Source organism: Haematobia irritans, chromosome 4 (genome assembly GCF_050003625.1).
Source record: "Haematobia irritans isolate KBUSLIRL chromosome 4, ASM5000362v1, whole genome shotgun sequence".
NCBI classification, from domain to species: domain Eukaryota; kingdom Metazoa; phylum Arthropoda; class Insecta; order Diptera; family Muscidae; genus Haematobia; species Haematobia irritans.
Genome location: NC_134400.1, coordinates 56,755,269 through 56,778,372, shown reverse-complemented (window position 1 = coordinate 56,778,372; position 23,104 = coordinate 56,755,269). Strand labels below are relative to the sequence as shown.

General features: G+C 30.4%; 1 protein-coding gene and 1 long non-coding RNA gene across 3 annotated transcripts in view; both read right to left on the bottom strand.

Annotated features, from left to right (window-relative positions):
• P5CS (Delta[1]-pyrroline-5-carboxylate synthase) overlaps positions 1-23,104 on the bottom strand; it is a 205,535-nt gene that overhangs the window by 151,059 nt on the left and 31,372 nt on the right. The window lies entirely within an intron of this gene.
• On the bottom strand, positions 5,818-6,735 carry LOC142236444 (uncharacterized). 2 transcript variants are annotated; one of them, XR_012722035.1, is made up of 3 exons: positions 6,460-6,735; positions 6,125-6,279; positions 5,818-6,062 (listed from the first exon to the last, which is right to left on the bottom strand). It is a non-coding gene; the product is annotated as an uncharacterized LOC142236444 (long non-coding RNA). The 2 variants fall into 2 exon arrangements; XR_012722034.1 differs by lacking the exon at positions 6,460-6,735 and having other exon boundaries at positions 6,125-6,344.

Here is a 23,104-nt window from a genome sequence, read left to right as displayed (position 1 = left end):
TATATAATTATGGACCGATGTGAACCAATTTTTGCATGGTTGTTAGAGACCATATACCAACACCATATGCCAAATTTCAGCCGGATCGGATGAAATATGCTTCTTTTAGAGGCTCCACAAGCCAAATCTGAGGGTCCCTTTATATGGGGGCTATACGTAAAAGTGGACCGATATGGCCCATTTTCAATACCATCCGACCTACATCGATAACAACTACTTGTGCCAAGTTTCAAGTCGATAGCTTGTTTCGTTCGGAAGTTAGCGTGATTTCAACAGACGGACGGACGGACGGACGGACGGACGGACGGACATGCTTAGATCGACTCAGAATTTCTCCACGACCCAGAATATATACTTTATGGGGTCTTAGAGCAATATTTCGATGTGTTACAAACGGAATGACAAAGTTAATATACCCCCATCCTATGATGGAGGGTATAATAATGTCTAACCATATACCTCTACTTGAGATTGCTTGCTAATATATTGTTTTTTTTTTATTAAAAAGTTCTCTAGAACACTTCATTAAATTCTCTTCCGCGTGAGTATATCTCATTTCTTATGCGGTGTGGTTTTTTGTTTGTTTGTTTGTTTCTTGTGCTATATCCTTTACCTTATCCTTGCTTATGTATCGGCCGAAAGCAATTAACAAGAGACATTTACTGCCATCGCATAAAAGAAAGGTTTATTGTAAAAAATGCCACATTGAATCCTTCTCAGCTCCAGATCCGTGGAGGCTGACGGTTTGTCTGTCAGAAAACTGTAAAGTAATTGCAAAACGAAACAAAACAAAGTTGTCGTATCTCGACATACCTATTTATGTGTAGCCATGAATGAAAAGACCAGGCATATCTTCCATTCCGCCTTCGAATACATGTCCCAGTAGATGTAATTACCTTAATGTGTTCTAAATGGAAGATTTCAAGACGAACACAAAAGGTATGGCGGCCGGATGGTGGATGCTGGATTGCTATCTAGAAGAGCCCATTGTGAAAAATAATCGTGTCATTTATGAAGACACCAAAGCATTTGCATTGTCCCCAAAGGCCAAATCACTAAAGAGTTGTGAATTTAGCAGAATGAAATTGTTTATCTTGCCTTATGTATTAAATCAAGGGCTAACAATAGAACTGGTTAAATTATTTAGTAAATACGGTTGCCTTAAATTAAAATAATAGAAATAATGAATTGTAATTATGATTGCTGTATGCGATTAAAATCAGAATCAAAACAGGAAACAAAATATTTACCAAATTGGTTTAGTTTATATAATGACGTTAAATTAATTTTTGCTTTTCAGAATTATAAAATTTACTTGATCCAGTTAAAATTTCATAACCTGAAAAAACGATTCATTAACAGTTTCACTACCGAATTGTGCGTAATGTCAAAAACTAAATTTTTTTATATTTTCCTTTTACTTGTACTAACAGCGTGTATAACAATTTTATGTCATTTTGAGGCCTACCTCATTTAGTTAAAAAGCTATATGAACTTGTTCTGAAAATTTGATTCTTGAATTGTGATCAAATGGCCTTACGAAGATAATCACTATTTGGCCTATAATACAAAGTGTGAGAAAAAAAAGAATATGAAATGAAAAACTTTAAAAGTTACTTACCCTATTTAGAAAAACATTTCGACATTGCAATAGTAGAAAATCAACGTTTCCAAATCACGAAAAATTAATATGTCGACTTTTTCGAATTATGAAATTTTTCTAAGAAGATTTGATTTTTTGTAACCTGGAAATATGACTTGTCGACTTTTGATTTTTGCTGGAATCGACCAAATTATTTATGCTGACAACTGATCCAAAATTCGAAAATAACGACTTCCATACGCAAATTTTCAATGATCGATAAAACGCTCTTTCTCAAGTTTAATAAAAGCCGAAAAGACTTTTTAAATCGTAAACGTCGATTTTACTTATTAGGAAAAGTTGGATTTTTTAATGTCAACTTTATGTATTTTCGAGCATTTTGTCAGAAAAAGTCGCAGACAACTAGTAAAGGGTGATTTTTTAGCTATTATCGTTTTGGCAATATTGGTTCAAACAGCTCACGCTCGTTTCGTTTTTTGCGTCAGTTTGGTCTATAATTTAACCACGAATCGTCCTACAGACGTACAACGCTATACACAAAAAATTATCACCGACATTTTTTCAATTAATTAGTTAATATATTCAATTAAATACTTAATCAAATCCGAAAAAAATCCAATTAGAACAATAATTGATATTTGTTACGCTTGCAATTAAAATATTAATTGATTCAATCAATTTGTTAATCAATTCGGGAATGATTTTCAATTAGAAACGTGATTGAACATTTTTCCGTTCCCAATTAAACATGTGATTGATTCAATCACCTTTGTGATTGAAATGGAATAGTTTTGAGCTATGGAGAGAAAGAGAAAAAAGAGAATGTGTATTTTTTCTACAACACGTGATGGAGAGATAAGTCTGTGGAAGTAACTCGTAACGAAGGGTTGGGTTTTAGTTTTTCGCGTAAATTTAAAAACATGATTGGCGACATTCTGTCTTCGATATGTGTGCATAGTCAAACAATAGGGTTAAAACAACAAAGTGTGCAACAAAAAATGTCCATGCGGTAAAGGACTGAACAAATATCGTATATGACAGAATTAGAGGTGGAGAACTATCGATAGCACTATCGGCACTATCGATTGTTGGGCACTATCGAGCTACTATCGATAGCAGCCAGACATCTTCGATAGTACTATCGATAGTTAGTCGATAGTTTGGCTTTCACATCACCAAATATTTTCCTTTTTTGTGACGTCTGCTGCAGCATTAAAAGTAATGGATCGCTTTCTCCAAAGAGGTGTAATATTTACTTTTAAAGTAGTTCTGAGTTTTGACTATTTGTTGAATTTCAGCTAAACTTCGGAGCTCCATGACAGTCAGTGAGTCGACCATGTCAGGCATGTGATTACAACAGCACAGACTCAGAGAAAGATTTGGCTACCGAGAAAAAAAAGAAAAATAAAATCTTTCAAGTATGGAAATATTTTAAAAGATCAGAGAAAAAAGAATTTTCAAAGTGCCTTAATTGCGCAAAGAAGTATAAAACGAGCAGAAACACATCGAATTTTCACGACCATCTAAAAAGATACCATTCTGGCTTGGAAATTGTAGCCTCTGATTCCAGCTATTTCGGCGGATACTGCCAATATTGCACCGACAAGCAGAAGTTGTAGATCGTCAATACATTCAGTAGCTTCTTACTTTAAAAGAGCCGTTTTGTACGACACAAACATCCCTGCAACAAAGCGGGAAAAATTGTTTTCGAGAGGCGAAAAATGTTAACATTATTTTATTTTTAAACCAAACCTTTTCCATCAAATAACATTAATATCGTAAAATATTAATATTAAACAAATTTTAAATGCGTACCAAATATGCATATTATTGTGGACGATACTATCGTCGAATATCGATACTATCGTCAACTATCGATGGTTGTGAAATTACTATCGTCGACTATCGATGGCGCCGACTATCGATAGTTCTCCACCTCTAGACAGAATGCATTTGGAATTACCTACGTTTGTGTTTTGCGGTATTGTAAACATGGAACACAATCTATATTTATTGAAGGTAAGCAATTGTGAAATGTGAATCCAATTTTCCACTGAAGCCTGTTTATAAAGGGTGATTCTTTTGAGGTTAGGATTTTCATGCATTAGTATTTGACAGATCACGTGGGATTTCAGACATGGTGTCAAAGAGAAAGATGCTCAGTATGCTTTGACATTTCATCATGAATAGACTTACTAACGAGCAACGCTTGCAAATCATTGAATTTTATTACCAAAATCAGTGGCAGAAAATCCGCTTTTTTATCGACAAATTTTGTTCAGCGATGAGGCTCATTTCTGGTTGAATAGCTACGTAAATAAGCAAAATTGCCGCATTTGGAGTGAAGAGCAACCAGAAGCCGTTCAAGAACTGCCCATGCATCCCGAAAAATGCACTGTTTGGTGTGGTTTGTACGCTGGTGGAATCATTGGACCGTATTTTTTCAAAGATGCTGTTGGACGCAACGTTACGGTGAATGGCGATCGCTATCGTTCGATGCTAACAAACTTTTTGTTGCCAAAAATGGAAGAACTGAACTTGGTTGACATGTGGTTTCAACAAGATGGCGCTACATGCCACACAGCTCGCGATTCTATGGCCATTTTGAGGGAAAACTTCGGAGAACAATTCATCTCAAGAAATGGACCGGTAAGTTGGCCACCAAGATCATGCGATTTGACGCCTTTAGACTATTTTTTGTGGGGCTACGTCAAGTCTAAAGTCTACAGAAATAAGCCAGCAACTATTCCAGCTTTGGAAGACAACATTTCCGAAGAAATTCGGGCTATTCCGGCCGAAATGCTCGAAAAAGTTGCCCAAAATTGGACTTTCCGAATGGACCACCTAAGACGCAGCCGCGGTCAACATTTAAATGAAATTATCTTCAAAAAGTAAATGTCATGGACCAATCTAACGTTTCAAATAAAGAACCGATGAGATTTTGCAAATTTTATGCGTTTTTTTTAAAAAAAAAATTATCAAGCTCTTAACAAATCACCCTTTATTTAAAATAAAAGAAAATGTACGTTTCTTTTATATATATATATATATATATATATATATATATATATATATATATATATATATATATATATATATATATATATATATATATATATATATATGTATATTTTTTTTTTTGTTTGATTGAAATTTATTGCCAATTTCAATTAATTATTTAATTGAATCAATCAAATAGTTGATTGATTTTTGTCGCGAAATTAATTAAAATTTTAATTGATTCAATTAAAACATTGATTGAAATTTATGTCAAAAATCATCAATGTTTTAATTGATTAATAGAATATTCACATTTCGACTTTTCAACCTTTTCTGTACATATGCAGAAAAAATGTAGCCTTTGTAGCTAGTGCTTTAATGTTTATTATAGTTTTTAGAATTGTAATAACTAATAAATAAATAAAATAAGTAAAATGTTTTATAGCAAGATTGAACTACGTCGTACGAAAATTGAACTAAATTATACTCCACATTTTGAAATTTCCATAAAACGTTGTTAAAACCAGAATCAATTATACCCACCTTTAGTTCATAAAATTTTGGTTTGATCAATTTGATAGGTTGGTTTGAATAGATTTTCCAAATTATCAAGAGACAGTTACGGTCATTTTCATGTTGCTCCGTTAGGCTTTAACTGTCAGCAACAGAAAGTAAATTGCAAATATCTTCTCTCCGGTTAACTTTAACTGAAAAATTTTCAGCTGTTTAGTTCCTAATTTTAATATGGAATTTATATGCAAGATGACAGATATGTCCATGCTACGGTTTAAAAGTTTGTTAGCCAATGTAGTACACACAAAAAAAAATTTTTGATTTCAATCACGAAAATCGCGGATTCAATCATTTTTTTAATTGAAATGTCTTCAATCACGAAAATGATAGTATCAATCACCCATTTTGATTGAAAACCAACACGATTTTCAATTAAAAATTTAATTGACTTTTGTCACGGAATCAATTAATTGTGTGATTGAATCAATTAAAAACGTGATTGATTTTTAACATAAAATTCAATCACAGTTTTAATTGAATCAATTAAAATTTTAATTAATTTCGCGACAAAAATCAATCAACTATTTGATTCATTCAATTAAATAATTAATTGAAATTGGCTATAAATTTCGATCAAAAAATTTATATATTGCGACCCCAAAATCGTATTTAGTTTTATTTGAAATAAAAGAAAATATGTGTTTCTTATAAAACATATTCAATATTTTATTATTTTTTGAATTATGCAATAGACAAATAAATTTGGTTCTTGTTATTTGTGTTTTGTTCTAACATAACTTACTAATACAATTACTATCAATAACAACTATAGGGTGAAAAAATAAATTATATAAATCATTATCTTCCTTATAATAATAACCATGTTAGCATGTTCCTTCTAATATGTAGATGCGCCTAGATTTCCAATAATTCAGCAGCCTGTAAGCTAAATTAGAATAATTTGAATTTAATTTTGTTCAAATAAAAATTAATTTTGTTAAACATTACCTGCATAGAATATCAAGTTCAATTCTTAGTTCCAGGTTACAGATTTATAATCTTCTTTTGTAGTTGTAGTCTTTTAGCATAAAAAGGTGTATTAAGGAGCTCGGTAATTTAATTTTAGTAACAATTCCTTTCCAAAATCCACACATTGAAATCGTCTATTAAAATTTGAACCAATGAAAGACAAAAATAATGGGAAAACAGCGTAGTATTTGGTATTATATTGACGATACTTTGTAAGTTCTGGAAATAGAAAAAAATATAAATGGAAAATACATATTTTTATTATTTTCGGATATTTTTCATGTTTTTAAATCCAAAAGAAAGAACTTTGTTACCATTACATAATTCAGCTCATTAGTTTATATATCAGATATACTGCTCTCTACTTGGGTTCAAACTGAAAAAGGCAGGTAAAGCAAAAATGCAATTTAATGCCAACGCCACTTCCCAACTTCAAGGTGAATCTTCCAACAAACCCATACCGCTCTTGGTTTTAAGAAAACTAAGAGTGAAAAAAATTTATAATTTTAAAAGATCAATGCGGTACCCACTTTTTTATTGCAAACATATTCTTATATATTTGATAAAATGATGGAGTTGATGGGATTGATTGGTCAATTTCACGAAATAAAATTGGTCACTAAAAGAAATGAAAAAAATATATTTTTTTAGTCCGTTTAATGTAAACAGGCTTCAATGGAAACCCGTATTCACATTTCACAATTTCTTACCTTCAATAAACGTAGATTGTTTTCCATTTTTACAATACCACAAAACACAAACACAGGTAATTTCAAACAAAGACAATAAACTTGAGGAAGATTTATTGTCTTTGATTTCAAATGCGTTCTCTCATATATTTTTTTCAAACCTTTACCACGTGGTCGTTTGTTGTTGCACACTTTATTTATTTAAACCCTTTGCTATGATTTGTTGTTGCGTTCAAAATATTTATGCACACATATTGAATGCAGCAGACAGAATGTCGCCAATCATGTTTTTCAATTTACGCGAAAAACAAAAAACCAACCGTTCGTTACGAGTTACTTCCACAGACTGATCTCTCCATCATACATTGTTGAATAAATACCCATTCTCTTGTTCTCTTTTCGCTCTTTCCATTGCTCAAAATTATTCAGTTTCAATCACAAAGGTGATTGGATCAATCACATGTGTAATTGGAAACGGAAAAAATTTCAATCACGTTTGTAATTGAAAATTATTTCCGAATTGATTAACAAATTGATTGAATCAATTAATATTTTAATTGGAAACGTAACAAATATCAATCATTTTTTTAATTGGTTTTTATTCGGATTTGAGTAAATAATTAATTGAATCAATTAACATATTAATTGAATCCGTTTCCAAATGCAATTAAGTGCTTAATTGAAAAAATGTTTGTGATAATTTTTTGTGTGTACTAGGGGCTTCATGAAAATGGGGGTTAGTCGAATTTTAACATTACAAATAGTCGACTCCGGCTTAATTAGCAAAAAGTCGATAAACTGAAAAATTTTAGACTTTTGCATACCTACACTGAAAAAAATATTTACTTGATATTAAGGATTACGTAACCTCAATTTTAGGATGCGAAATTTACAAAATCTGAGTTCCTTCTTAACAGTATCTCATTCAATATACCGTCAAGACCTACTCGTATTTTTGAACTGCTTCGCATTCAGTACTTTCGCACAAACTTTGAAACTAAAGATCCTGTTCGCCGACTATGTGATGAGTTTTATAAATACTATAAATATTTTGATCTTTCAGAAGATAAATATACTATAAAAAGAAATATAACACTATTATCAAATACTTAGGCATAGGATACCATTTGTAAATATTGTAGTATAGCATTGTTAGTCTGAAAGGTCAAATTTCTTTAAAATAATGAAATTTTAATTAAAATTAAGTTTATAATCTTTACTTCAAAAATTATTTTCATTAAATTAAGGACACAAATTTTTTAAATTTGCGTTCCTCCGTTAAAGTCGCATGTCTTTGAACTAAGGCTAATTTCCCTTAAAGTAAAGAAATACATTTTTGATTTAAAGAAATTGTCCTTAAGTTACTGAAATATTGAAACTTTAGATTTGAGATAAAAACGCTTCAAATATAGGCTACGCCTTATTTTGAGGATTCAGCGTCTTTGGTTTAAAGTTGTTTTGGAATTAAGAAAATATTTTTTACTTTGAAATATCCGTTATAATTTGGATTTTTAAACTGGCATTTGTTTGTACGTGAGTACCTTTATACTTAAACCGCGAAAAGAGAATGAAAATTTGATACATGAGATCTGTATCCTAATTTTAATTTTATTGGTCCTAGATTTCAAGCCAGATAGGTCGCTAAAAAATTTCTTTATTTTAAAGAAGACGCATCTTTGGCTCGGAATCTATACTAAAATCCTTAAGGGAAAATCAAAATCTTTGGATCCAAGTAAACTTTTTTTTGAGTTGAGTTGAAAATCGCCATTTCAAAGATATCAATAACCGCCAAAGATTGACTATTTCAAGTTTAGAAATAATCGGAAATGATAACCTTTTTAAATTTGAATAATCTAGCCTAGTAGAAAAGTCCACTTTCTCATTGTCATTACAGTAGCTAGTATATAGCGAGTAAACATCAATGTCAAATTGTAAAAACAAAATTGCCTATTCATTGGAAACTGTTGTGACAGGACACATGCATATTGAATGATTTTAATCCAATGTGTATGAGACACACGTATTTTTATAAATCCTTTTCATCAACAAAATTCCATTTTACCTAATGAATTTCATTTGAAAATACCAATAGTCGTTAGTGTGATTTGTTGGTTTCAATAACTCCTGTAATTGCTAATTGTAAATTAATTTAAATCATTTAAGTGTGAAATTTTTTAAAGCTTTCAATAAAAACTGATCTTGGTCATATGTCATGGCAACAGAAATAATTGAAATATTATCATTGGCAAAAGGATGCATGTTTTTGTTTTTGCCTTTTGCAAATTGATATCACATGTGGCCTTCATGGTAGTAACCAATCCTGCTTTAATACCAATCTTGCCAATAGTTCCATCAACATAACCCCATCTGCAAAAATATGCATTTTAATTAACTGCAGCTTTATTATTTTTTCAATTATACTCATACTGTTTTTTGCTATTTTCAATATTAATATCTGTACTTGGCCAAATAAAGTTCATCCATAAATTATATGTGACACCAGGCCTAGTGCTATAGACCAAATATGTATATATATGCATGTAATCGATCAATTACATTGCAAATTTAAACTGAACAAAATTAATTGAAGCGGATATAATTACTTTAGATATTTAAAATTGCACAATATTTGAATGCAAATGAAATTTACAAATATTGATGATTTTTGGTATCATACCAAAATTTTTCACACAACATATTTTTTTAAATATACATACAGTGGGAGCAAAACTGAGGGCATGTTTACCACTTACAAGTATGATTTTTTGCAAATAAAAACAAATATCTACACGCAAAAAAATAATTCTTTCCTCCTAAACGAAATTTTAGACAAACAAAGTTCGTTTCTCATTTGCTTTTCGTTGAAAGGAAGTGTATTGGAAGAAAAGTATATACTTTTTGTGATAAACCTTTAGTCTTTTCCAGGATGTAAAAACAATTTCATAAAGACTAACTCAAAACAATTTTTTTTTCTTGGCTAATTGCATTTTCCCTCACATCTTTCTCACTTCCACGAAGGAAGAAATAACAAATAACCCTCAACGCTCGAAAGCATGCAGAAAAACTCGTATTCCATGAAAATGAGGATCTAAATAATATTGTCCGGACATACCAATCAAATAGAAGGCTGCAAAGGACAGTTCCCATGGACTTAGTTCTTTCAAATATAAATTAAAATTCATAACTTGAGCTTAGTAATTGTACTGTACTCAACAAATATATCTACTAGGTTAAATTTCTAGTATAAATCTTATATGTTATCAAAAAATTACTAGATGAGTATGACTCAGATGTAAAAACTCTAAATAAAAAAAAACGAAGTTTTTTAGTTCTTAGCACCTTTTTCTGTAATAAAAACAATGTAGAAGAAATTATACGATTTTATAAATTTTGAAATTTTTTTTTTTACCTTTCGCTTGGACGGAGAATCGAACCGCGGACCATGCAATTTGTAAGCCAACATACTATCCACTGGGCTATGTAGCTGTTATAGTCACCAGTAGACAATTATCGTTATGTTACATGTATCCCAGCAAACGTTGTCCACACGTTTTTTTTCTTTGCGTGTATAGAGTCCAATTGCTACAAAATTTATTTAATTTATATTTTATTTCCTAAGAAACCAAACTGTACATTCAGATAAATTATATACCTATATGTTACAACTGCATTAATTAAAATAAAATCCAAATAAGCCTGCATCCAGTTTTGCACTTTATGCATAATACCATAGAAAAAAAATGTGAAGTTCTTCTAAAGGCACCACTTTAAAAGCACTTCCAAAAATTTCCTCGCAAAGATGTTCTTTATTTTAACTGCACAGGAAGTTAATTTGAGTTAATTTTTTATAACTCGTTTTTTCCATATTTTTAATGGAAAATTTAAAATTTTTTGTTTAAATAGGCAAAAACAGATTAAGAATTACTAAAATGGTACATTTTATTTAAATTTTGTCGAAAAAATGCTAAATCCTTTCTAGAAAAATTGCGAATTATTGAAAATATTTGATGTCAAACGTTTCAGACAAGCGTTATAATGCTTTAAAAATCATAAAATGGTTTAAAAATTGTTTATTTGTCAAAATATCTAAAAAATGTCTTAATTCACATACAAAACACTTAATTCGCATCACACCTTAAGAAGTGATGCAAATTCAGTGCAATGGCTGTTGAAATGGTGGACATCCGTCCTATGACAAGTCCATGTTAAATTAATCGCTTCAGCGCCACTTCCGGATCCAAAAAGAACATTTTCACTTCTTTTCTGGCGACGCTTTTTTTTTACTAAATTATTGGCAAACATATCCAGAATGTTATTTCTACTTCCAGTGCAAAGTTTCAAGTAAATCGGCGTACAAATTTGGTCCCTGAGTAAATCGGAGGAAAGACATACATATATGGAAGCTATATGTAACTCTGAACCGATTGCAACACTTTTTGCAAAACTTAAAGAAAATCAAGGAAAAACTCTGGCTTCTGGAGCCGTAAAAGTACACTCAAACAAAAGTGAACTCTCTATTTCACTAAAGCTAATTTAACTTTATTTTAGTTCATGGAATTATTATATATGGAAAAAGTTTCCTTTACTCTAATATTTTTTTTGCGTACGTTAGTTAAATTAACTAAAAAACGGGAAAAAGTTATACACAAATAAAGTAAAAAGTTTTACGAAATTCGTACTTATCACAAAATAGTTCATTATTTCTTTAATTTTTTTAAATTTTACTACAAATGCGTCCATCATGAACTTCGTATGTCACTAAAAACATTCTTGCAATTTTGAACTCCAATTTTTTCTTTCAAACTACAAAATTTTCTTTAACAAGTAAAAAACATTAACTATGTCTAATAAATTTTTTTGAATTTGTCGAAAAATATTTACTAATTTTTGTGATATCGGCGTGATATCAGCGTTTCTAATACTGTTTAGTTAAAATTTTCTAAAAATATTAAAAATTTTTTACAATTAACTAAATGTTTTCTTCCTGGTGGGTTCACTGTTTTTCTGAGTACATATCGGGCGAATCAAATATATGGGAGCTATATTTAAATGTGAACCGAACCAAAATCAATAGGGTTCTATTCTGACCCAAAATAGATTCTTGTTCTAAATTTGAAGCTGATTGGACCAAAACTGCTACATAGTTTACTTGGATTCAAAGATTTTGACCTTCCCTTAAGGATTTTGGTATTGATTCCGAGCCAAAGATGCGGCTTCTTTAAAATAAAGAATTTTTTTAGCGACCCATCTGGCTTTAAATCTAGGACCAATAAAATAAAAATTAGGCTACAGATCTCATTTATCAAATTTTCATTTTCTTTTCGCGGTTTATCAATAAAGCTATTCACGTACATACAAATGCCAGTTTAAAAATCCACACTATAACGGATACTTCAAAGTAAAAAATGTTTTCTCAATTCCAAAAAAAACTTTAAACCAAAGACGCTAAATACTCAAAATAAGTCTTAGCCTATATTTGAAGCGTTTTTATCTTAAATCTAAAGTTTCAATATTTCAGTTAATTTAATGCAATTTCTTTAAATCAAAAATGTGATTCTTTACTTTAAGGAAAATTAGTTCAAAGACACGCGGCTTTAACGGAGAGACGCAAATTTACAATATGTGTGTCCTAAATTTAATAACAAAAAATTTGAATCAATGATTATAAACTTTATTTTAATTAACATTTCATTATTTTAAAAAAAATGGACCTTAATATTTTGTAAATATCGCATCCTACAATTTAGGTTGCGTAATCTTTAATATAAAGTAAATATTTTTTTTCAGTGTAGGCGTTGATTACAAAATGTGTTCACAGACAGACGGACATGAATATATCGACTCAGAGGCACGGTTTCCATAGTTGGTAGAATTCTACCAAAAATAGTAGATTTTTTACTGTTTGATAGATCGGTACACTTCTAGATGTTTTGGAAGATTTTGCGAAATATTTCTCAGCGACTACGAGGTTCTTCATAAAAAGAAATAAAATATTGACATAATTTTTTATAAAAATAACATTTTGGCAAAATTTCTATAAAAAAATAAAATTTTGGCAAAATTTGACAAAGTTTTCTATAGAAATACAATTTTGACAAATATTTAATAGAAATAACATTTTGGCAAAACTTCTATATAAATAAAATTTTGTCAAATATTTTAATAGAAATAACATTTTGACAAAATTTCTATAAAAATAAAAAAATTTTGAGAAAATTTTCTATGGACATAACATTTTGTCAAAGTTTTCTATAGAAATAAAATTTTGACAAAATTTTCTTTGAAAATAAATTTTAACAAAATTTTGTATAGAAATAAAATTTTGACAAAATTTTTTATAGAAATAAAGTTTTGACAAACTTTTCTATAGAAATAAAATGTTGATAAATATTTTTTTTTAGTTTTTTTTTTGTAAAATTGTCTCCAAATTTTGGTACATAATTTCGACTCGAAATTATGTACTCCTGGGTGTTGCAAACATATATACATACCAACTTTTGGTACCCAGTTCCACATTGTAGCACAGGTTATAAAAAATTGGGAATGGTTAATAACCCCCACAAAATAATAGAAAAAAAAAAATAAAAAGAAACCCTTATACCTTGAACTTTATATGTCATGCTTAATAAACAAACATTTGATAAGAATATAATAATTTTTTGTCTTTGTTTGCAACTGAAAAATGTGATTGATTGGATTTATGGAATATACCAACATGGTTTAACTTGCACTTTGTTTGCGATTGGATCTTTGGTCAGTGCAATATGTCTATTGTTGTAAATCGCAGCCATGTAAATCAAATCTAAGCTGATAAGCAGAATAATGATAACATTCAACAATAGCCTCTGAAATGTTGAAAAAGTTTTTGCTCATTCCAAATAGACATTTATTTTGAAATCTAATCTGGTGAGATATGAAATACCTATTTCTAGAAGTTTAATTTTCAATTTGTCCCAGATGAATCGAATAAAATGCACTCTTCAGAATTTTCTACACAATTTTAGATTCCTCCTTTAGGTAATTTAATGAATTTTAAACTAGCAATGAGAAAATGTACTAAGTAACTATGAGTGGCACTGTACGGACAGAAATGTGTGTTTTTCATATGAGTCGGTGTAAAAATATGTGGTTGGAACTCAAATTTTTAGCACATTAATTTTAAGTGCAAGAACACAGTGTTCATAAATTAGTGTTTGGAACACCGAAATACTTTAATACAATATGAATGATATATGGAGACACAAATTAAGAAGACGGCAGAGAGAGAGAGAGAGAGAGAGAGAGTTTACACAACACATTATCCTTAGCTCTGGACCAAAAACCATAGATTGTAGAAGATGATCCTCTTCTCTCCGCGAAAAAATGTGTCATTTCCAAAAATTAATTTTCTGTCATTTCGTTTTGATTTGTTCGTAAAGAGTCGGTTCCAAACATTAATTTTCCGGCATTTGCTTTTGTGCAGTATCTAAAGAGCAAAGCTGCTCAAATTTAAATTTCGTATTTTTGCGGTTTTGGTCACAATCATCTGATCTGGTTGAAATTTGGTACGTGCACCCTCAAAAAAAATCGCCTCTCTAACATATGTTCCAAACACATTTTGCAGGAAGCATATATATTATTAGATACTGCCGAAACATTAATATGTTTGTTTTATGTGAACATATTATATGTTTGGAAGCATTTTGAGCCCAAAAATATTATATGCTTAGAAGAATTTTCCCCAAAGAAGATTGTGCTCATTCCCTAACATAATTTTCACTTCCACGAAATTTTTTAGTTCTTGGCATCTTTTTCTGTAATACAAATAATGTTGAAAAAATTATTCAATTTTATAATTTTTTTAAATTTTACCTTTCGCCTGGACGGAGAATCGAACCGAGGACCATACAGTTTGTAAGCCAACAAACTACCACTGAGCTACGTAGCTGTTATAGTCACCAGTAGACAATTATCGTTATGTTACATTTATCCCAGCAAAAAATACTTCAGCGGCAAGAGTTTAGTTGCGCTTTTTGGTACACACTGCATGAATCGGTGGCAATAACCCAGCAAATATTTCTATTAAAATGAGCAATTATATCAGCGCTATGTAGAAGCTGCTCTAAATCGGGACATCGCCCACAAAAATCATCGCTGATTCTGTTGTTTTGTAAGCAGTTGGTACTGCCTCTCTCACTTACAATCCTGCTGAAATAGTGGTCCATTTTTTGCTGGGATATAGCATAGTTTGCAGCGCCCACGAGCCCATGCAAACATAACATTATTTAACAGAAACACACATGTGTTGGCAACGTGGAGCAGTGGTTAGCATGTCTGCCGTACATGCAAAGGGTCGTGGGTTCAATCCCTGCTCCGACCAAACACCAATTGTTTTTTTTTAATTTACACATTTATATTTATACTATATTAAATTTTTATAATGAAATGTGGGTTATTAAAGATTTACAGTCAGAAACAGTGATTGATATAAACGAAATGGACTGAGATTTTGGATCAAATATTATTTTTTATTGCAAAAATAACAATTTTGTAATAAAAAACTGTTTTTGGTATAAAAGTTTGAAATTTTGGAAAGAATTCAAAAACTCTAACAAAAGAAGAACGAGTCGAATATAAACATACATAAATAATTTTTTAATATACATATAAATTTATTTAGGCGTGAACAGTTTTTTACTAGCATTTAACACAATTTTAAATGCATTTAATACTTATCATGTTTTGTACTTAATTTAATTTTTAACTTTAAGGCCGGTATTAAGTTGGTATTATCGCTCTAAAATGACCCTGTTTTGCCTTTTACTTTTCTTTAATAATTCATTCTAAAGAAAATAAACTTTTTCAAATGTCTTAGCTGCAAAACTCGAACTTAATGCCCGCTTTTATATTTGAAGGTGTCCGTCAACTCCTCTTGGACTACTTATTAATAAAGAGGAACTAAACTTTGTTCTTATACATTTTACTGTTTAATTTTTCACTATTTCCTCCTTTTTCATTTTACTGTCCCAACTCTAAAAAGTGTATAATGCCCTTTCGTTATTTTTTTGAATATCCCTTTGTAATTTGTGTATATTTTCCACCATTTTTTTTTTTGTAATTTCCTTTGCCTGAATATTTTGACTTAATCCTCGTACGTTCCGGTTTCTTTTAACGAACCAAGAAAAATAGTGTACCCATAATGCCAAAATGATAAACAAAACACATGTCCACACACACGTAAAATGCTGCTTTCAAGACGAAAACACATGCTGTTTTTTTTTTTTCAAATGTCTATTCTCTTGGTTCTGAATATCTATTCTCTTTATTCCGAATACTCATTCTAATATTCAAATTAAATAATATTTAGACTTAAGCATATACAATTTTTGGCCTTATCATAAAGCAGTTTCCGAAACAACATATAAGCGGTTTCACAGAAATTGCTCTCTTTTGATTCTCTCGCTGTGTTAATTTGATATCTATCGTCAACCCTCCCGGTTTCGATCTCTATTTGTCTCTCTCTGAATAAAACATCACAACATATATATGTTTACTCGAAATTTGTAAATTTATATATGTTTACATTCACACATATAATTTTTATGAAACATGTATGCCCAAACATAATATATTCTAACATATTAACATATGTGTTCCAAACATTTAGTGTTAGTTTGGGAACATTACATGTTTGCACTTAAATATATTGTGTTTAAAAATTGTGCCCGAAACACATTTTGTTTATATCAAAACATATGAAAAACATATTTTTCCAACAGTGTGGTGTTAGTATATGGTCTCTAACAACCTTGCAAAAATTGGTCCCTATCGGTCCATAATTATATATAGCCCCCATATAAATTGATCCGCAGATTTGATCTCTGGAACCTCTTGGAGGAGCAAAATTCATACGATTTACGATTACGGTTTGAAATTTTATTTCTATAGAAAATTTTGCCAAAATTTTATTTCTCTAGAAAATTTTGTCAAAATTTTATTACTATAGAAAATTTTGTCAAGATTTTATTTCTATACAAAATTTTGTCAACATTTTATTTCTATAGAAACTTTTGTCAAAATTTTATTTCTATAGAAAATTTTATTTTTATAGAAAATTTTATCAAAAATTTATTTCAATAGAAAATTTTGTCAAAATTTTATTTCTATAGAAAATTTTGCCAAATTTTTTTTTTTCTATAGAAAATTTTGTCAAAATTTTACTTTATTTCTATAGAAAATTTTGTCAAAATTTTATTTCTATAGAAAATTTTGTATAAATTTTGTTTCTATAGAAAATAACATATTCTCTTCATTCATTGTCTACACCCTCAAAAAAATTCGCTTCTTTAACATATGTTCCAAACATATTTTGCAGGAAGCACATAATATATTGGATACTGCCGAAACATTAATATGTTTGTTTTATGTGAACATATTATATGTTTGGAAGCATTTTGAGCCCAAAAATATTATATGCTTGGAAGAATTTTCCCCAAAGAAGATTGTGCTCATTCCCTAACATAATTTTCACTTCCACGAAATTTTTTAGTTCTTGGCATCTTTTTCTGTAATACAAATAATGTTGAAGAAATTATTCAATTTTATAATTTTTTTAAATTTTACCTTTCGCCTGCACGGAGAATCGAACCGAGGACCATACAGTTTGTAAGCCAACAAACTACCACTGAGCTACGTAGCTGTTATAGTCACCAATAGACAATTATCGTTATAAGTTACATTTATATAGCATAGTTTGCAGCGCCCACGAGCCCATGCAAACATAACATTATTTAACAGAAACACACATGTGTTGGCAACGTGGATCAGTGGTTAGCATGTCTGCCGTACATGCAAAGGGTCGTGGGTTCAATCCCTGCTCCGACCAAACACCAATTGTTTTTTTTTTTTTAATTTACACATTTATATTTATACTATATTAAATTTTTATAATGAAATGTGGGTTATTAAAGATTTACAGTCAGAAACAGTGATTGATATAAACGAAATGGACTGAGATTTTGGATCAAATATTATTTTTTATTGCAAAAATAACAATTATGTAATAAAAAACTGTTTTTGGTATAAAAGTTTGAAATTTTGGAAAGAATTCAAAAGCTCTAACAAAAGAAGAACGAGTGGAATATAAACATACATAACTAATTTTTTAATATACACATAAATTTATTTAGGCGTGAACAGTTTTTTTACTAGCATTTAACACCATTTTAAATGCATTTAATACTTATCATGTTTTGTACTTAATTTAATTTGTAACTTTAAGGCCGGTATTAAGTTGGTATTATCGCTCTAAAATGACCCTGTTTTGCCTTTTACTTTTCTTTAATAATTCATTCTAAAGAAAATAAACTTTTTCAAATGTCTTAGCTGCAAAACTCGAACTTAATGCCCGCTTTTATATTTGAAGGTGTCCGTCAACTCCTCTTGGACTACTTATTAATAAGGAGGAACTAAACTTTGTTTTTATACATTTTACTGTGTAATTTTTCACTATTTCCTCCTTATTTCATTTTACTGTCCCAACTCTAAAAAGAGTATAGTGCCCTTTCGTTATTTTTATGAAGACCCCTGATTTCTTTTAACGAACCAAGAAAAAAAATTGTGCCCATAATGCCAAAATGATAAACAAAACACATGTCCACACATACATAAAATGCTGCTCTCATGGCGAAAACATATGCTGTTTGTTTTTCAAATGTCTATTCTCTTGTTTCCAAATGTCTATTCTCTTTATTCAAATTAAATAATATTTAGACTTAAGCATACCAAATTTTTGGCCTTATCATAAAACAGTTTTCCGAAACAACATATAAGCGGTTTCACAGAAATTGCTCTCTTTTGATTCTCTCGCTGTGTTATGTTGATATCTTTCGTCAACTCTCCCGGTTTCCATCTCTATTTCTTTCTCTATACTCTCTCTGTCGCTTTGAATAAAATATCACAACATATTTATGTTTAGTCGAAATTTGTAAATTTATATATGTTTGCATTCACACATATGATTTTTATGCAACATTCATGCCCCAAACATAATATATTCTAACATATTAACATAGATGTCCCAAACATTTAGTGTTAGTTTAGGAACATTACATGTTTGCACTTAAATATATTGTGTTTTAAAATTGTGCCCGAAACACATTTTGTTTATATCGGAACATATGAAAAACATGTTTTTCTAACAGTGTACAGTCCACAAATACTCAAATAAGGGAGCCCCAAGCTGCGACGTCCACAGAAGACTCTCTCGCTCTCTTCTCCAATGCTACTCTCAAAAGGTGGCCTCAGTAGGATTGGAAAGTTCCCCGCATTATTGTGCAATAATCAATAAAATATACACCCTCAAAAAAAATCGCTTCTTTAACATATGTTCCAAACATATTTTGCAGGAAGCACATATATTATTGGATACTGCCGAAACATTAATATGTTTGTTTTATGTGAACATATCATATGTTTGGAAGCATTTTGAGTCCAAAAATATTATATGCTTGGAAGAATTTTTCCCAAAGACGATTGTGCTCACTGCCTAACATACTCGTAATTTTCACTTCCTCGAAATATTTTAGTTCTTGGCACCTTTTTCTGTAATACAAATAATGTTGAAGAAATTATTCACTTTTATAAATTTTTTAAATTTTACCTTTCGCCTGCACGGAGAATCGAACCGAGGACTATACAGTTTGTAAGCCAACAAACTACCCACTGGACTACGTAGCTGTTATAGTCACCAGTAGATAATTATCGTTATAAGTTACACTTATATAGCATAGTTTGCAGCGCCCACGAGCCCATGCAAACATAACATTATTTAACAGAAACATACATTTGTTTGCCACGTGGACTCTACCGTCAACTCTCCCGGTTTCCATCTCTATTTCTTTCTCTATACTCTCTCTGTCGCTTTGAATAAAATATCACAACATATGTATGTTTAGTCGAAATTTTTAAATTTATATATGTTTGCATTCACTCATATGATTTTTATGAAACATTCATGCCCCAAACATAATATATTCTAACATATTAACATAGATGTCCCAAACATTTTGTGTTAGTTTAGGAACATTCCTTGTTTGCACTTAAATATATTGTGTTTTAAAATTGTGCCCGAAACACATTTTGTTTATATCGGTACATATGAAAAACATATTTTTCTAAGAGTGTACTTATATTTTTGACAACTTTTATTTTAACTTGAAGAGAAATGATCCAGCGCAACAATTGAAGAAGTCTATTTTCTTAAATATGAATTCTTAAAGAAAAGTATTCGTGAAAATTGCTATTTAAGCCCGATAGTGCTAACTAAATACCGCACTTATCTGCGAATTGGTAATTCCACTTTTATTAGTGAAGTTTATGTGGTTATAAGTGAATGGAAAAAAGCACAACTTTACCCCCAATTGGCTCTCTACAAAACCGTACATGGCAATTACAGTAATATATAGTAAAGCAACAAATCTTTGAAACTTTTTATCAAATTCATTGATATCATTAAAAAAAACTGTATATGCAAAAACTACTAAACTACTAGCGTATTGATTGGGGGAAGAGTACTATAGAACCACATTTGTCATCCCTGATATGTGTGCATGTGTGCACCCTCTTATCTAGCAAGGTAAAACGTAGTGATTTGCAATGAATTTTGTTATCGTTAGTACGCTTATATCACACCTACACACATCCCATGAGCGAAATCATAAATTGCATTTGGGTTTGCTTATGCGTTTATGGAAAGAGCAATGGTCTCTGTGATTACATGAAATCTTCGCAAAATAATTCATTCATATTGTGTTACATATCTTTGATTGGCTTCATGTAAAACCATATCGAACTAGAGCTCCCGCTACGAAAATAGGTCGTGTATAAAAATATTCACAATATCATCTCCTCTAAATGTATAACTCCTAAGGGGAATGTCGCTGTGTTTACTAAACCGAACATGGCAACACTACCAATTCGTTTTTGTTATCACTCCTTCCAGTGATGGAAAAAATGTAAACAAAACACACAGCGACACTTTGTTTTTATTGCTCATTTGACGCTTTATCTGTGAAGACAATAACAGTGATAAGTGTTTCGGAACACCAAACAAAAACAAGGCAAAAAAAAAGAGCGAATGCAATCAACAACTTAACAAGACTAGAATAATAAAATCAGTCGATGAACAAACATATACACTTACAGAACGCTAAAAAAACGATTACAGTGAAATATGAGGGGTTGCAACGAAGTGTTATATACCCTGCACCTTATAGTTATATACACGCAAAGAAAAAAAAACGTGTACCGAAAGCGTTTTTCTTTTGTTAGAGTCTTTTGAATTGCTTCGAAAATTTTAAATTTTTATTGTTTCAATAAAAAAAATATTTTTGAACCACCAACACAGTCCATTTCGTCTATATCAAGCACTGTTCTTTCCTGACTTTAAGTCTTTAATAACACACATTTTACAGTTCATAGTAAAAATTTAATATAATAGTATGTAATGTGGAACATCTTTTCGGAATCTTCCGAATATATCTGGAATATATGTAAAAAAAAAAAAAAACTTTGGTCGAAGCAGGGATCGAACCCACGACCCTTGGCATGCAAGTCGGACGTAGCAACCACTGCTCCACAGTGCCCAACTAAATGTATGTTTCTGTTAAATAAAGTTTGTTTAATCGGCTCGTGGGCGCCGCAGGCTATGCTATATTAATATAACTTATATGGATAATTGTCTATTGATGACAATAACAGCTACATAGCTCAGTAGACAGTGTGTTGGCTTACAAATTGCATGGTCCACGGTTCGATTCTCCGTCCAGGCGAAAGGTAAAATTTTAAAAATTTATAAAATCAAATAATTTCTTCCACATTGTTTGTATTACAGAAAAAGGTGCTAAGAACTAAAAAACTTCGTGGAAGTGAGAAAGATGTGAGGGAAAATGCAATTAACCTGAAAAGATGGTTTTCTTGAGTTAGTCTTTATGAAATTGTTTTTACATCCTGGAAAATAATAAACGTTTATCACAAAAATTATACACTTTTGTTCCAAATAAACGTCATTACAGCTAAAAACAAATAAGAAACGATCTTTGTTTGTCTAAAATTTCGGTTAGGAAGAAAGAATTATATAATTTTTTCGTGTAGCTGCTTATTTCATCTCTTGTCTTTAGTTGTTTTCTTGTGAGTGGGTTAAGTGTGATGATTAACACAAGCCTATGATGAAAAAAGAACACTTCATGTAGGGCAATCGTAAATTTGTAAAAATAACAATAAATAAATACATCATACAATAATATTTTGACGATACAAGAAAATTGAATATGAAAGACATTTGATTTATTTTCATCTAATTGAATGACAAAAAGAAATAATAATGGAAATAATGGGGAGAAGCTTTTTCTGTATTTTGCTTCGAAATAATATAACGCTCCCCAGGAAGCTCTTGCGAAAGCAAACAAATGGAATAAATCCCATTGAAGCTTTTAACATAATTTTCTCGATGCTTCTTTTCCAAAATAACTTAAAGAAACCCTTGAATATGATATACTGAAATATAATAATACATGAATAAATAAATGATTTCTTTTCAAAGGAAAGACAGTTTACACAAACAAAGTCTTCTCTTTACGCTAAAAACAATCTTTAAAATCAAATAAAAAAAGAGTAGAGGCATCACTTGTACTAAATTTATTATTGATTATATCTCAAAGAAAATACTTTGTTTAAAATTTTATTCCGCAAAAAAGTATTTTTTCTTTGCGTGTATCTTCTCAATTTCGTAAGTTGTCTAAGGAATTTCCTTTAACAATTAAGGCATAGGACAAGAAGACATAAAGTTCATAACCTCTGTGTACACACGCAAAGAAAAAATACTTTCCTCCGGAACGGAATTTTAGACAAACGAAATTCCCCTTTCCCATGATGTATTTTCGTTTGGAGCAAATAAACCCGAATTTGTGATTCTACGATTGCCTCTGATAGTTTTTATTTGCTCTAAAAGAATATTTTTTAGCGTCAAAAGAAAACTTTGCTTGTCTAAAATTTCGTTCCTCAGAAAAGAAAACTCTTCTTTCTGTGCACGAGAGGAATTCTCTGCCACCAAGTAGCTTAATAGAACATCACAAAAACTAGACACATTTAGGGATCTAATGACTGACTTATTCAAAAAAAAAAAAAAATAATAATAACAAAATATAAATTTTTACATACATTTGTAAATTTTATTAAATCTAGGAAGTTTTCTATAAAATAAATGAACTTTCATATATTGTTTTTATAAACA